General features: G+C 40.1%; 1 pseudogene; it reads right to left on the reverse strand.

Annotated features, from left to right (window-relative positions):
* The window catches only part of LOC115526883, a 30601-nt pseudogene extending 17667 nt beyond the window's left edge, over positions 1-12934 (reverse strand).
* Between the last annotated feature and the right edge of the window lie 2746 nt (positions 12935-15680).

Raw genomic sequence — 15680 nt, forward strand, 5'->3', positions numbered from 1 at the left:
TTCCCAAGAGGATGTTGTCTATTGGCTTTAGGACTGCTGTGAAATGTCAAGAGGGCTCCTCGGATCTGTATATCATTAGTGTTTCCTGTTGCTCATCATGTAGCTAGTATGTTTTGATCTTTCTTTCTTCTAGTGCTGCTGCTTCTTATCTGCCCCTCTTCCTTCTCTGGGGGCTGCATAGAGTCCTCACCAGCTCATCACCTCAGTTGCCTTCATCTTCAATGAGAATCTTAGTCACCTTTAAGTGGTTTCAAGTGTTAACTTTAGGTGAACTTCTAATGTATATGGAAGACTGGTAGGTTTTCTTTTTTTTACACCTCCAGTTTATTGAGTTAGAAATTTAAAGTTCTACCCAAAGACCAAAAGGCCCCAAGTGACAGTGAAATGAAAGAAATTTGTGAAGTTTCAGCAAATTCTTCTGCCCAGAAAATGTAGCCAGACCCAGTATTCCTGAGTTTGGGGTCTGACTAGACTCCAATCTGGGCAGCCCATTCTCAGGGGCTATTTCCCCTCCTACCACACCCTCAGTGGGTTTCCAGATTGAAGAGAGAATAAGGAACGCCCAGCTATTAATATTATGTGTCATGTTAAAATGCAGAACCTGATTATTCATAATGATACCATCTTCCCTGAGTACATTCATGTTTCTGCTGCAGACTCAATAAACATTTTAGTGCTGGCCAAGCAGCATGAGACACGCGCTAGGGACACTGAGATGAATGAGATGATAACCTTGCCTGAAAAGAGTACACACAGAATTCAGTAGTTTAAACTATCAGTCCTAAAACTGTTTCTAATGAGTCTTTTGACTCTACAAGAGATAGGAATCTCCAGACAGGAAATCCCTTTACTGGACCACATTCTTTTTATATTGCCAGATGCTTTATGCCTCCTCACCTCCATTCCAAGAGCTCCAATGCCCAAACATGATTTGCCACATCCTTCCCTCAGATGTGGACTCTTCATTTGTTCTTAGTTTTCACTAGCGAAATTACATCCATCTTTGCCATTTAATGTTCTGCCAGCATTGTGCTAACTGACCACTCTACTCCAGAATAAGAAATTGCCTCTGCTTTCTTAGAAAATAGAGACCAACAAGGGATGCTCTAAATCATCTTTGGATGATTTGACTAAGAAAAGCAATGCAACTTAAGAAAGTATCTGTGCAGGGGCTCCTGGGTGGCTTAGTTGGTTAAATGTCCGACTTCAGCTCAGGTCATGATCTCAGGGTTCATGAGTTTGAGCCCCTTGTTGGGCTTTGTGCTGACAGCTCAGAGCCTGGAGCCTGCTTCAGATTCTGTGTCTCCCTCTCTCTCTTTCTCCTCTCTCTCTCTCTCATAATAAACGTTAAAAAATTAAAAAAGAAAAAGAAAGAAATATCTGTGCAATGCCTGGTTAAGCCAGCCACTGGTGCTAGGCACTAGGGTGGATACAGACATGAATTTCCCATGAAGCTCATGAGGCTTAAGTCTCAGGGTCCATCACCTGCATGGCCTTGGGAGGAGTCCTAGCAATGTCCCATGGTCACTCTGCATTTTTCTCTGCAAAAAGGGCTACCTAAATTGAGTATGCCTTTGTTCCCACAAAACCTATGCATATATTTGGGTATATTTAAGAACAAATCGATAAGAGAGAGTCTCTGTCCTCTAAGATTAATGTCAGCAAGTGAAAAAAAATAGCATAAGTACAACAAAATAAGTAGACCCCGAATATAAAGCAGTCCTTCCATTTTCCCACTGATAATTTTTTTTGGTGAATTTTACTCTATTCGTGCTTAGAGATGTGGTTGGAATAATCGATATTTCATTTCTTACTTTACTTACAATAGGTATTTAAATTCATGTTACCTAATATAGTGATCCAGAAATATGACTTTTTCTACTCTCAAATTTCATGGAATAATTTGATTCAAACTTTTCACATGCAACTTTGACGTCAATGTCTTAATCATCACTAGAGTCCCTTTTTGAATCATCTAGTAAAGTTTTCTTGCATATCATATTCACTGCTGACTAAGTTGTTTCAACTATAGCACTGTTTGATTCTGTGCATAATTCTGTCACTGGAAATTTTGTCCTATGCCACAAGAACCCACTAACAGAAGAGCATGTTTTTCATTTATCCTATAGATGTATATTTGGGAATCCCACAACATATGACGATGTATCTTTTTTTAATGATGTGAGAAATATATTTTTATAATAGATTATTTGCAATGGTGAAGACTTTCCTCTGAAGAATACTCATTAAGTCTGTGTTGAATCCCTGCTTCTGCAGATAAATTTTATAAACATCAAACCCTAGTACTAAGGTTATTTTCAGTTATCAGTGATCCTCAGACCTAGCTGTACATTGGAATCACCTGGAGAACATTTGAAAAACACAGATGCCTGGATCTACTTCCAGAGGTTCTGATGTAATGGTCTGGGATGCAGCTTGCATGTTGAAATTTTTAAAAGTTCTCCAGGCAATCCAAATGTGCAGCCAAAGTCAAAATCCATTATGTTCCCCAAGCAATTCTTTGCTATTCAAAATAAAATAATTGGGAGAAGGACAGATCTTAACATAAGAGACTTCATAAGGACTTAAATATGAAATAGCTACTTTTTTCTAAGTGATGGTTTAAAGAAATATAAATGTCACTTATATAGATATACGTGCAATATAGACATATATGTATTTTATTCACACAGATGCAATAAGGAACTATTTTGAATATGGTGAATTTTTCCTGTTTTAAAAGTTACCCTTGTTAATTAAATAGAGAAAAGGTCAGACTATCTGTTCTGTTTGAGGATTCAAGAAGAAAGATATTCAGATATGATGTCAGTTAGGAGAAACTGACATCAGAGGATTTTTTTGGGCAAAGAGTGAAGATTAATGTAGACACAGAGATTAAGGAGAGGCAGATGTACCAGGCAAAGGAAAATGAAAATGTAATACTCTAAGTCCCCCCAAATATGGTGTCTTTGAGGTGGCAATTAAAATTTCTTTTAAAAAACAAAGACAAATGTTTTCTTGATGAACAAAGCTATGTGTCTGGTTTTAGAGATAACGAGCACTTCAGGATTACTTATTTGGTAGCTTTTGGCATGGAAGTATAGACTAACATCTAGAAATGATTGTCCAGTCATCAAGTGTGTTATTTACTGCTTTACTCATGACATAAATGCAATTTTCTACCTGGACACTTGTGGCTTAATGGGTAATGACTTCCTTTGGCCACGGTATTTTACATTCTTCTTTCCTGCCCCTTGTTTGGTTTTGTAAGATCAGTTAACAGCAAATGATTCAAAAAGCAAAAGTTGATCATCCTAAATATCTAAATTGAGAAAGTCACATCAAGCTTCGTCTCTACTCCTAATATGACAGCAGATGTTTCTGGTTGAAATTCACTTAGAAAGCAGAAAAAAAAAATAGAAAACAAATACTAAGTAAGATCTGTGTATTGATTTTCTTTGTAAGAGATAGAGATAAGAAAAGAATAAGAATGAAAGTGGGCGTGGTACATGATGAAACTTGGTTTCTGACTCAGTTGACTTCATCAGCAAAAAAAAAAAAAAAAAAAAAAGGGATAAAGAGCAGAGTTCAATCTTTGAAAAGATAAACACCTGAAACACAAAATCATGTACATTTGTAAAGCACTTAACATTTTTCGAAGTCTTTATGTGCATGGTATTCTTGTTAGTTTAGGAGATGTGTATCAGACAAGTATTGTTATTCCCATTTCCTGGAAGAAATAACAGGTCAGGGAAGTTGAGTGACTTTTCCAAGGTCACGAAGCAGGAAGAGACCTAAATCTCTCAAGTCTCAGTGCTCTTTTTATTACCACCCAGAACAGATCCCTACACTTCATGCTTTACTTCTACGAGTAGCACTAATTTAGTGGATTCCCAGAAAGGTCACCCACCAAAAGGATGAGAACAAGTAGCGATGGATTATTTTCAATAAACGAAGAGGATTTTCTTTAAAAAATTGTGTATACTTAAAGAAATTTTAGAAAATGCAGAAGACAAACACAAAGAGTTCACTATAGTTCTATTAATCATATATTTTCACTTAATATTGTTTATATATCCTTCAGCCTTATCTTTTATATTTACCATCGTTATTTTTTTAATGTGAAAGCCTACATTCTTTGACTTTTAAGATGGCATAAACACTTCTTCCTTGCTTTTATGCAGACTTTATGAATATTTAATGGCTCTATAATGGTAGCTCTCATTTATGAAGTGTCCGCCATATTCCAAGCATGATGATCTAGTCTTAGCTAGATACCACAATGACCTTATTAGGCAAGAGATTTTATAACCATTTTCCAGATTAAAAAAAAAAAAAAAAAACATAAGCAAGAGAGCAACCTCCCTACAAGTTGTAAACTAGAAGGTGCAGCTGTGGAATTCATCCACCAGGGGTCTGTGAACCCTACTCTGCTACACAATTTCTAATCAAGTAGATGTCCTCTGGTTTATTCAAACATTCCCATTGAGTTGAACATTTCTAATATTGCCTATTATAAATAACACTGAAATAAATATTTTAAGACCAGTAAATAGGTCTGCATCATACCGACTATCTCAGTATTATTTATATTAACACTAACCACATACTAATACTAACCAAATATTTCCTTAGGATAAACCATAGAAATGGAATTCCTAGATCAAAGAACATAAACCATTTAATGTGACTTCAATGTCACCCCCTCAAAGGTATAATTTTCTTTTGCAAGAAATTTATGTTCCCAGCTTAGAGTCCCATCTTACAGTGCCTTTGCCTACGTCAAGGTTTAGGTTAATAGTTCCTTACTTTTTCCCCCTATTAAATTACAGATGAAAAATATTAACTAACTTTTCATAGTTGCATTGAGATGTAATTGATATAAAAAAAAACTGCACATATCTAAGATATACAATTTGATGAGTTTGGACAAATACGTACACCCATGATACCATCACCATAGTCAAAGTAGTAAACATACCCATCACCTCTGAAAGTTTCCTTATGTACCTTTGCTTTTTGTGTGTATGGTAAGAACCACTAGATCTACTCTCTTAAAATTTTCAATGTACAACACTGATGAGGGAGCATAACGCAAGCTGAGGGCAAAGTATAAGCTAGGACCCCCACCCCTGCAGGTGGGATATGTGTGATATTGCTCTCACACTCCTGGCTGCCCAAGAACAAGGGAAAGGAAAGAAAGCAAATAGTTGACTGATAGAGATCACAGTCATGTAGGACGGGAGTCTCCTTCAGTTTACAGATAACTTAGTAAACTGCAAGAAAAAGGCAATCTTATCTATTGCCTAATCTCCAGAAACCTGTAGACTCTGTTTCCCGGAGCCCTAATATCACCCTCATCGAGCTGTAAGGGGGAATAAGTGCTTGCCATGGTGGTGTGGGAAACCACAGCAAATGAAAAATTAAATACCCTTACTGCCCACAGCCCATTGACAAGTCCTTGAAACAGGCAGTGACCTTCCTCTGGGACCTCAGCTGCCTCAGTGATGACCCATTGCTAAGGGCAAAAGGGAATCTTGGCTTAACATTATCCTGGCTCCCCAGGATCCTATAAGTCTACTTTAACATATAAAAATTCCTTTGGAAACTTCCTTAACCTCAACTCCCTCAAGATAGATATATGCTGGCAATCATACTCCAAGCTTATGGCCCCCCATATACATCTGAAGGGTCTCATAAGTGAGGTTTTACTAAGCAATAATAAATGACATTTTTCTAACAACAGCTAGCCCCTCCAGATTCTGGAAACCTTGCTTACAAAATTCCTTAGAGACTTACCCTGTCCCTCACCCCCTCCTAACCTGAGGCTATATAATGAGTTACCCATCACAACCCCAGTGCAGCTCTTTCTGACCACGTGTCCTGTCCCTGTGCTTCAATAAAACCACCTTTTTGCACCAAAGACCTCTTCAAAAATCTTTTTTTGGCCATCAGCTCCAAACCCCACCATCACCCCAAAACTTCATCAACACCATATTGCTAACTACAGGCACAATGTTGTACAACAGATCTATAGAACTTACTCATCTTGTATCACTTTGCCCTCATTGAATAACAACTCCCTGCATTCCCAGGTAACCACCATTCTATTTTCTGTTTCTAAGGAGTTTGACTATTTTATATATTTTCACTCTTATAAGTGGAATCTTGTAGCATTTGTCTTTTTGTGACTAACTTAACTTAGCATAATCTCTTCCAGATCTATCCGTGTGTTCACAAATGAGAGGATTTCCTTCATATTTAAGGCTAAATACTATGTTATTATATCTATATACCACATTTTCTTTGTTCATCTGCCAATAAACATTTGGGTGATTTCCATATCTTGGCTATTGTGAATAATGCCACAATGAAACTTGGAGTGCAGATATCTCTTTAAAATCCTGATTTTTATTCTTTTGGATATATACCCAGAAGATCACCGCATGCAAAAGGATGAAATCAGACCCCCATCTTACACCTTACACAAAAATCCAGTCAAAATGGGTTGAAGAATTAAATATAAGATCCTAAACTATAAAAAATCCTGGAAGAAAATAGGGGGAAAGCTTTATGACATTGGTCTTGACAATTATTTCACAGATATGACACCAAAAGCACGGGTGACAAAAACAAAAATAGACAAGTGAGACGTCATCAAACTAGAAACCTTCTGCCCAGCAAAGGAAACAATCAACAGATTTAAAAAACAACCAACAGAAAGGGAGAAAATGTCTGCAAACCATATACCTGATAAGAAGTTGATTTTCAAAACATATAAGGAACTCTTATAACTCAATAACAGAAAAAAATGTAAATTTTCCAATTTAAAAATGGGCAAAGGACTAAAATAGACATTTATCCAAAGAAGACATACAAATGGCCAAGAGATATATGAAAAGGTGCTCAACATCACTAATTATTAGGGAAATACTAATCAAAACCACAATGAAAGATCACCTCCTATTTGTCAGGATGGCTATTGTAGAAGGAAAAAAATCACATTTTACTCTACCCTTTTAAATTTTCAGCTGGGACTCCCGTGACAAAAGACACATTAGCAAGAGAAAAGTGTACAAATTTATTTCATATGCATTTTACATGAAACAGAAAGCTTCATAAGGAAATGAAGACCCAAAGAAATGGTTAAGCCTGAGTTTCTATGCTAGGTTTGATGAAGAGTTGTAGAAAAATATGAGAGGACAAAGGCAAGCTAAGTATAGTAAACTGAAGGAAATTTAGCAGGGCCTGTTCATTCAGATTCCTCCCTATGTCCTTTTGTCTTTGTGAAATGCTTCCTTTCTCTAAGGTTAGGGAGGGTGACCTCTCACCAGAGGCTTTTGTGACCTGCTTCAGGGGAAGGTCAGAAATTTGGTCTTACATATACCATTTCTCAAATTCTTTCAGTTTGAAATATTCAGTATGCCAAGGTACCTGATGAAGTTTTGGGGTGCTGGTGGGGTGGTCTGGAGCTGACGACCAAGAAAGAATTCTTGAAGACGTCTTTGGTGCAAAAAGGTGACTTTATTGAAGCACAGAGACAGGACACATGGGCAGAAAATGCTGCACTGGGGTTGTGATGGGTAACTCATTATATAGCCTCAGGTTGGGAGAGGGTCAGGGACAGCGTAAGTGTCTAAGGTATTTTGGAAGCAAGGTTTCCAGGACCTTGAGGGGCTAGCTGTTGCTAGGGAAATGCCATTTATTACCCTTTAATCAAACCTCAGTCTTGAGACCCTTCAGATGTGTATCAGGGGGCCATAAGCTTGGAGTAAGATTGCCAGCATATTTCTTGGGGCAGTTGACATAAAGGAAGTAGACTTACAGGATCCTTGAGAGGTCAGGCTATTGTTAAGCTAAGATTCTCTTTTGCCCCTAGCAAAGTGTCATCATCAGGCACCTGGGCTTCTAGAGAGAGGTCAGTCTGCCTGTTTCAAGGACTTAGTGGGCTGTAGGCAGTAAGGGAATTTAATTTGCCTTAGTTCCCCACAGCACCATGGCAAGCACTTAAAACCCCTTTCCTTTTTTCTTGCATAGCCAGGAGTGTCCGAGGAGCATCACACATATTCCACCTGGGGTGTGTGTGTGTGTGTGCGCGCACATGCGCGCCAGCCTGTTTGCCCTCAGTTGTCTCCCTTATCAGTACCTATTTGGGGGTAGTGGGTCTTGACCCTCACTACTGTTATCAGAAAAAACAAAGGACAAGTGTTAGGTGGAGAAGAGGGAACTTCTCTACACCATTGTTCACAATTGGTAACTTGGTGTAGCCGCTGTGGAAACCAGCACGAGGATCCCTTTAAAAATGAAAAATAGGACTCCCATACGATCCAGCAATACTTCTGAGTATTAGCTATTTCTTTTAAAAGAAAATATTCTGATACATTTTGAAAGGCCTAAGTTGTCATATCAACACTTGCCTTTTTCCTCCCACGTATACTTTTACCTCTTTTACTTAAGATTTTTCTCTCCACTTTTCTTATCATCATGAACAAAAATTGTCCACTATCTGTCAGGCTTTATGTTTGATGATATTTGGGGACAATTAGATATGTAGGAGAGCCACCGGTGTGGGAGAGCTTAAACTTTAGTTAACACGTAGGAAGAAAATTGACAAAATAATTGCCAGAAGAACTCCCAGTGTTCTGCGGAAGGAGAGAGAAAAGTTTCCTCAGCTCTTCTCTTCCTTCTCTGCCTCAGACAAGGGCACATTTTCTCCCCTCCCCCAACCTCCTTCCAAACCGCTGAGTCATGTTGCTGAATAATTATCAAGCAGATGCCCAAATTCCAGCACAAGTATTTATTTATTCCTTCAGCATATTTTATGCATATGTATTTATTTTAATTGGCAGGGGGTGAGTGCTGGAAGGGTGGTTGGGAGTTCTGCTTATCATAAAAGTAAGGATTCTGGAAAACTCCTTAGTATAATAGACACTATTCACTATAAGCGGTTATTGGAATAAGCTAGGGAACTTTCCCTAGTGAAGTGTAGCCCTTAAGAAGGGCAAATTATGACAAATTCAATTGCAAATTAAAAAGTGTCTCCTAGACCACCGGAGAAAAAAAGTTGTTGGGGGGAGGGTTTTCCTGACTGTGTCGTTATGAAAGCAAGGACAGTAAGTGAGGGTATTAAGATGATTTAGCATCTCAGAACAGTCTCAGGAAGATAAACACCCTTGCTTTTACAAGAGCAGGTTTGGTGCACAAGAATCTGCGGCTGAAAAGGGAATTACCTAAACCTGGAGTGTTGTCAGTTATTTTGCAGTCATTTGGAGGGTGGTAGGGTGAGGGAGGAGGGCCAGTGGCTAAGAGCAGAAGCCGGAGACGGAGAAGAGAGTCCAGGCCTGTCCCTCTACTGGATGGGTGACGGGGTGTATGTGGAGCTGGCTCAGGAGTCAGTGATGGTGGCCAGAGGCAATGGGGAGAGGACATGCGGAAGAATTCTAGCCTGGGAGGGAAGGGGGAGATGGGAGGCAAGCCTTTGTGAGGGTGGGGCCGCCAGGTGCCCATCACAGTGCCTGGCACAGGGCATGCCTGCCGTAATTCCTGTACCCCTCATCCCTTGGTTTGCAAAGTCTTATCTTTCAAGCATCTGGTTGCATGTCTTGAATCTCTCTTCCTCAAAGAAGCCTTTCCTGATCCCCTAGAGCACAGATTTGCTACCCACCCCGCTCCCTCCGAAGCCCCTTCTAGGATGCTGTATTTCCAGGACATCACAGCACATTTCACACAACATTTTCGTGTTTTCACCGTCTCATCCTCTCAAGATTGTAAACTCACCATGGCAAGAGGGTCTTATATAAGGCTTATATCCCCAGGGTTTAGTATAGTGTCTGACACATAAAGGGTTAAGAAATACTTGTTGAATAAGGAGTGGGAATTAGGAGGTGACCCACCAAGATGTTTTAGAATAGACATCCGCACAAAAATACCTTTTACTTCAGCTAGGTTTCACCATGAATGATTTTTTCATCACTTTTCTGTTTTCCAGAGAAAATGTTGAGAAAAAATAATTTTTTCAGGGTATCCATCATGGCTTATTTGTTTGATCATATAATTAAGAGTCCAATTCTTTTCCATTGTTTATGGCTAAAGGCTAGATTCTAGCCAGTGATATAAGCAATGTTATATAGACAACTCAAGATAATGTAAAACTTTGTTGAAAAGCTAATATGGGCCAATAAATTCAGATCACTGAAGAGCTGAAATTTTTAGCACTTTATTTAAAAACAATAAGAAGGGCTCTTCTATATATCTTCACAAAATTTAATTAATCAGGCTTGAGTTAATGATCTGCATATTAGCCAAGGTCTGGACTTGAGATGCAGCATCTTTTATCCCTTAAAGTAGTTGTATACTCAGAAATGTGCCTAATTAGCTAATGGATTAGTCCCTGGCATTGACATTTCCAAGAATAAATCCTAAAAAGGAGAATAAGAAGTTTGCTGGGAAGGAGGATTGTGCAATTACACAATGTAAGAAAAAAACCTAGATCAAGCTTTTTGTAGGCATGAGATATAATCTTGTGTGCTTGTATGCTTGGATTTTTGCTTTCGTTTTTACCTATTTATTATTGTTAATCATACAATTAATCAATTCATACATTTTTGTAAATAGTCAATCAGATCAATAATTCTACAAATAGAGCCCCTTTGCCACACCAATCTCACAGGCTTCTTGAGATATAATTTTATACAGTTTGGTGTACATATGTCCAGATCTTATTCTATACATTACATGTATATATGTTTATATTTAGAATTATATATTTTTGTTCACTTGTTTTTACATAAAAGGAATTATATTGTGCATTATTTTATAAAATCATTTTTTTCAGATGGCAGTATATCTTAGAGATCTATGACAGTACATATAAATGTACCTCGTTCTTTTTCATTGCTGCGTAATATTCCATGGACTAGATAAAACACTTTATTTAACTGTACTTGATGGACATTTACTTAGTCATGTAATAAACAACATTATTATGTTTATAATGCATTGTGTACACATGGGAATATTTTTCTAGGCAAATACTATTTTAAATCTAATTGCCAATTAAATCTTGATAAACAATGTGAAATTCTTCTCCAGAAGAGGCTGTATCGATCAATTTTAGCACCAACAATAATGTATAGAAGTCTCCATTATCTTCTGCTCCTTATGCTTCTACTACTTATTCCCCTTTGTCTTCCAAATTTATGGGAGCAAAACTGATATTTCATCGTTGTTTAATTTGTATGTCTCTGCTTATAAATGAAGTTTCATATCTTTTCATATATTTCCAGCTATTTGAATTTCCTTTCCTGTGAACTACCTGCTCATATTCTTTGCCTCTTTATCTTTTTATTATCAATAGAAACTTTTTATATTTTAACTTTTTATATTTACCTGCTAGACTGAAAGAAAACATCTGCAACATACATGTATTATATTTTAACTTAGTTAATGTGTTTTGTTAGATACTTTCTGTACCATCCAGTTATTCAAACTGTATCTAATTTAAAAATCTCTGCCCCAATATCTAGTGTCAATTCTTTCCTGTATTTTCTTCTTTTACATTGAAGCTTTTTACATTTTTATTTCTCACTTATCTAGAATTAATTTTTTTGGCCCCCAAGAAGGTCTGGCTTGAAAAAGTAAACTGGTTTTTATTCTAAACACTGCCAAGGGGGAGGTGCCGACGGGGGCTTCTCCTGCACCCCACTGTGACTCTCAGCAGAGAGGGCTGGGCTTGGACTACCTACCCATAGGCCAAGCTTCTTGTCACCTGAAGGCCTGCGTGTGCTGGGGGGACCGGAGCCCTCAGGGTGGGCAAGCTGCCCCTGCCCTGAGTCACCAGCACCTCAGTGCCCGCCTTTCCCCCCACCAGCAGTGACAGGGCATCTTCCACATGGCCTGTGGCTGCTAGTACGACCACTGCCTGCTCTGTGAGGAAGCCCATGTGCTCCAGCCTGTAGGATGTGGGGCACGGGGAGGGACTGGTCAAGGCTACCTCCAGACCCCGAGCCAGGAGACCCCACCCCTGCCCGCCCACCTCATCCCAGAGAAGTGATGGAACATTTAAGCAGCCAGAGCAGGGGTTCTCAGGACACGGGGCGGGCTCTTCAAGGAGCGAGGCCTGGATCCCCTCCTGCGGCATCTGCTCATCCAGGGCCGCCCACAGCGGGGTCTCTGGGCGGAAGCTGGGCCAGGCCCACCTCTGAGGAGCCCACCCAGGTCCGCTGCACAGACCCCAGGCCGGGAGCTGGGATGAGTCTTCACTGCAGGACAAGAGGCTAGGGGTGACCATGTAAGGAGGTCCAGGGATGGCAGGATGGGTGATAAGCAGCTTGGCCAAGCTGCCTGGGGTACGGAGGAGTCTGACCAGCACCTGGCCGGGGCCCTGCCAAAGACGCCCTCCTGCATTGCCCGCAGCCACTGCTCAGAGAGCGCCAGCCACCGGGAGGCCCCGGCTGCACAGCCCAGGCCAGCAAGGAGGACTCAGAAGAGCTGTAGGAAGGGTGGCTCCCGCTGAGCAGTGGTATCTAGGCAGCAGCCATGGGGGCAGGCCCCCCCCCCCCTTGGCTGTCTAGGGCAGTAACAGGGCCAGAGGGACAGGCATGTGGACACCCGGAGGCCTGCCAGCAGCACGGCTATTAGCCCAGCAGCGAGGGCGAGCAGGGCAGAGGCACGCAGGAACCGCCGCGTGCCCAGGTGGTTCTCCAGCCACCAACCCAGTGTGGGCGGGAGCAGCAGGCTCAGGAGCCGGCCGGGTAAGGGCCGAGGGGCCCAGGGCGTGGGTCAGCAGCCCGTGTGCCTGCCAAGGGTCCGGCAGCAGTTCGGGGTCAAGGCAAGACTGCAGACTCAGCAGCGGCAGCAGCAGCAGGAAGGAGGAGTCTAAAGGCAGCGCTGGGCGCAGTAGGCGGGGCGTGGCGGGGTGGCCTTGGGCATGCATCGCCTGGCTGAAGGTGTCAGGGGTAGTCTTGGGGCTGTGTGTGCTCAGAGCATCCTACGCTCCCCCCCCCCCTTCCCCGCCCCGCGAATGCCAGGTGGAGTCCCGGGCTGGGAGTCAGGACTCCAGATTCCCTGCAAAGCCCGAGAGCCCGCAGCCCATTCGCCTGGCACTGGGCTTGACCCCGCCCACCAGCAGGTGTCCCACCCCTTCCCCTGCCCCCCCCTGGTTAGTCCACAGTTGCTCTAGGCCCGGGGCCCTTCTCCTACAATTAATTTTGTATACTGTTTTAGATATGGATCTAATTTTCCTTTTTCTCAGCTAGCCAATTGTCCCAAGTTCTTTCCTCGGTTATATGAAATGCTATCTCTAGAATATATTTATCTTTGAATTCTTTTGAGTCCCACTGATCCCTTTTTATCTACTTCTATTCCAATTCGGTGTCTTGGTACATTACCACAGCTGTATAGTATATTTTGATGTCTAACAAGCCCTATCCCCATCATTGTTTTCTTTTTCTTTAAAAAAAAAAAAAATACTCACGTAACATTTTCTATTCTACAAGGATTTTAGAATTAATTTGTCAAGTCCCATAGAAATTTGATTGGGAATGCGACTAAATTTTTAGATTAATTTATGAAGAATTTATTGAGTCTTCCTAAATACAAACATGGCATATTTCTATTTTATCAAGACTTCTTTTCTGTCTCCCAGTAAGCTTTATACTTTCCTTCATGTTCATATTAGAAAATTATGCTTTATAACTAACTGTCCCTGGTGTGTAGAAATAAGTGATAGTTAGATGGAATCCATCAAACTTGTTGAATTTTCTTGAGTTCTAATAGAAAAATCAAAGATTACCTGAGAAACTACTTAGATTTTTGTATAAATCCCAAATAATATCAGCTGTGTCTCTTTCTGTCTAGTGACTATTACTTATTTTCCATGTCTTATTGCATTATTCTAGAATCTTCATTATAATGTTCAATAGTAGTAATCATAATAGCCATACTTATCTTATTCCTGATTTTAGTAAGAATGCTTCTAATATTTCAACATTAAGTAATATGTGCATTTGAGGTATAAGTTTTTGTATATCCCACGAATAAAAGCAAACGTGTGTGTTTGCATCGGCGTTAGTCTGATGGAAAGTGTTGGAAAATAATTAATTTTACAGTTTCCTAACCTTCACATCAATCTAACGAGTCCCCAAGAGCATTTTGTGAAGAGAGCCCGGGTTAACATATCCTACCACTCCTTAATGCCTCAAGTTGTTTTCCCATTAACCCACAAGTAAATAAAAATTATTCCCCTTTGATTAAAATCACCAGAATGGACTTCATATGTGTCATTTCCTTCTAGGTTTTAATTTTGTAACCACTTCAACTCTATGCAGCTTTAAAGCACCCTGATGTCCTCATGGCATGAGCTCCAGGCTCCAATCCCCTAAGAATCCCTCTACCACCACTGTAATGACTTTCAAATTTTTCAAGAAATCTCCTGTGCTATGTCCACATAGGCCTGACGGTTATCTCCTTGACCCCGGAGAACCTCTCCTTTCCCCATTTCCCCATTCTAAGCAGCTAGCTTTGATGTGTATATGACCTGTATTTGCAGAAGTTGTCTATCAGGGTGATTCATTTTGCACCCATATAGTAATCACTTACTGTAGCCTGGCTCTATACTAGAATATTTAGTGACTAACAAAAGCATAGAAGACATTGCCTTCTTTCTCCAATTTTCCTACAATTGCTTGTATTCTAATTGCATAAGAAATGTAAGACCTGTTTCTGAAAGCTAGGAGATTCTTAGAGGAGGGGCATTCTTGAATTAGGTCCTAAAGGGCCTTATAGACATAGGTCAGTATATAAGGTCTAAAATGTGTTTATTTTTTAATTAATTTATCTTCATTAGCGGCAATCTGGATTGGGACACACATTGCCACATGTCTCCCCATATTGAAGCCCTCTCTGTAAATCACTTTCACATATTCAGACGCATATCCTTATCTCCTTCTCATTCACATTCTGACAGGTGCCCAGGCGGCCTAGGGCATCTCCATTCATTATTATAAAAACATTTGTCTTACCTAGAGTAACGAAGTCCCCATCTAAGTAGCTTCCCCATCTTCAATTTCTTATCTCTCCAATCTTTCATATACACAGCTACCATCTCAAGCTTACAGAGAAACTTCAAGGATGTCAATCCACTTCTCAGGATTAATGACTTTCTGTTTTCACACTGCATTTAAAATCCTGGGTGACCTTTTCCACCTTTTTACAAAGAGCTGGTTTTCTATAATCCAACCATACATAAGTGTTCAATTAAGTCTTTACCTCTGTTCACGCTGTTATATCTACTGGAATATCTTCCTCTCTTTTTATTATCCCATGGCTTAGCTCCAACAACAAAAAATTTTCTGCATTATTTCCATCTCTCATTAATTCTGCCTTTCACTGGGTTTTACAGCGATTTAAAGTATGTGTGCCAATTAAGTTACAGTGCTGTGTTTTATGTGTGTGTAGCCATATTTCTTATCCTTCTCACCTAGATTGTGAACTCTGAGGAAGACATTGTTACCTGTATCATTGCTATATTTTCTTAGGAGTGCTTACAATGCCTATCACACAGGAGGGCCTTTGTAAATACCTTCTGGATTGAACTGATCATTTAGATAATAAACTGAGATGATTAGAGGTCTTAAGTTTACCCATGGATTGGGTTAATTTCCATTTATAATATTTCGTCT

The sequence above is a fragment of the Lynx canadensis genome, chromosome D2 (assembly GCF_007474595.2).
Source record: "Lynx canadensis isolate LIC74 chromosome D2, mLynCan4.pri.v2, whole genome shotgun sequence".
In the NCBI taxonomy this organism is placed as follows: domain Eukaryota; kingdom Metazoa; phylum Chordata; class Mammalia; order Carnivora; family Felidae; genus Lynx; species Lynx canadensis.